Here is a 1992-nt window from a genome sequence, read left to right as displayed (position 1 = left end):
TGATTTGATTTGATGACTAGAAAGCCGGTGACACCGACCGCTGAACGCCGCCCGAACAAGGAGAGGAGCCGACCTCAGCCGAAGTCGTGACAGTTGTTGTTTGTGTCACACTGCTTTGCTTTATCTTGGCCAGGTCACAGTTGTAAATGAGAAGTTGTTCTCAACTGGCCACCTGGTTAAATAAAGGTGAAATCAAATACATCAAGAATGAATGAACAAACTAGGTATAAAGTCAAGTCAAAACCTGTCTGTCTGCCACTGAACAATTATTATTAAAAAAAAATGTTTAACCTTTATTTAAAAGGCAACAAAAAACCAGGCAAGTCAGTTTAGAACATATTCTTATTTTCAATGACAGCCTGGGAACAGTGGGGTTAACTGCCTGTTCAGGGGCAGAACGACTAGGCTACGCTGCCGCCCCAAGGCAGGTAACCCAATGTTCCTAGGCCGTCATTGTAAATAACAATTGGCCGACATTATTGCACTCTAATACCTTCACATGCATATAAATTGCACTGGTAAACCTCTATAGTCAATGCACAGGCGTAAACCTCTATAGTCAATGCACAGGCGTAAACCTCTATAGTCAATGCACAGGCGTAAACCTCTATAGTCAATGCACAGGCGTAAACCTCTATAGTCAATCCACAGGCGTAAACCTCTATAGTCAATGCACAGGCGTAAACCTCTATAGTCAATCCACAGGCGTAAACCTCTATAGTCAATGCACAGGCGTAAACCTCTATAGTCAATGCACAGGCGTAAACCTCTATAGTCAATGCACAGGCGTAAACCTCTATAGTCAATCCACAGGCGTAAACCTCTATAGTCAATGCACAGGCGTAAACCTCTATAGTCAATCCACAGGCGTAAACCTCTATAGTCAATGCACAGGCGTAAACCTCTATAGTCAATCCACAGGCGTAAACCTCTATAGTCAATGCACAGGCGTAAACCTCTATAGTCAATCCACAGGCGTAAACCTCTATAGTCAATGCACAGGCGTAAACCTCTATAGTCAATGCACAGGCGTAAACCTCTATAGTCAATGCACAGGCGTAAACCTCTATAGTCAATGCACAGGCGTAAACCTCTATAGTCAATGCACAGGCGTAAACCTCTATAGTCAATGCACAGGCGTAAACCTCTATAGTCAATGCACAGGCGTAAACCTCTATAGTCAATGCACAGGCGTAAACCTCTATAGTCAATGCACAGGCGTAAACCTCTATAGTCAATGCACAGGCGTAAACCTCTATAGTCAATGCACAGGCGTAAACCTCTATAGTCAATGCACAGGCGTAAACCTCTATAGTCAATGCACAGGCGTAAACCTCTATAGTCAATGCACAGGCGTAAACCTCTATCCTTCTTCTTCACAGAAAAGACCCTCGCGGAGGCAGGTAAAGTGGAAGGCCGGATGTATTTTTGTCCCAGAGATTCTGTAACATGTGTTTCCACAGCCGCTGTCTCCTCCTGTGACAGAGGATACACGTGACTATATACTATCTACATACACACAACCTGGGAGACAAGCCTATACACGGTGTCTTATACCCAGAATATATACACACAAATCCATATACATTGTAAATAAGAAATTGTTCTTAACTGACTTGCCTAGTTAAATAAAGGTTAAATTAAAAAACAAACACATATCCACATACCATTTACCACATAAAAGCTAAATATGCCGTGGCAGATTACTGTAGACACAACATTTAAACAAAAACAACATGTGTAACTGTATGGATTGTTGTACCATACAGCACTGAACGAGAGCACATTTCAACTGACTTGTAAAAGTTGTCTATTAATCAGCTGCCAAAAAGCAAAGTATACATTCATCATAAATATTCGTAGTTGCTATTTCAGCCAATTGGATCTCTGTGTTTACAGGTCTATAATTCCAAGACTGATTATGATATCACAATGCTGTTAGTTGCTATTTCAGCCAATTGGATCTCTGTGTTTACAGGTCTATAATTCCAA

The 1992-nt window shown here is 41.6% G+C and overlaps 1 pseudogene; it reads left to right on the top strand.

The window, feature by feature from the left end:
* Nucleotides 1-690: 690 nt before the first annotated feature.
* On the top strand, nucleotides 691-1359 carry LOC124035392 (annotated as a pseudogene).
* The last annotated feature ends 633 nt before the right edge of the window (nucleotides 1360-1992 follow it).

Source organism: Oncorhynchus gorbuscha, linkage group LG05 (assembly GCF_021184085.1).
Source record: "Oncorhynchus gorbuscha isolate QuinsamMale2020 ecotype Even-year linkage group LG05, OgorEven_v1.0, whole genome shotgun sequence".
Taxonomy (NCBI): Eukaryota; Metazoa; Chordata; class Actinopteri; order Salmoniformes; family Salmonidae; genus Oncorhynchus; species Oncorhynchus gorbuscha.
Note: the sequence above shows the minus strand (reverse complement) of the source record. Positions and strands in the feature narration are given on the sequence as shown.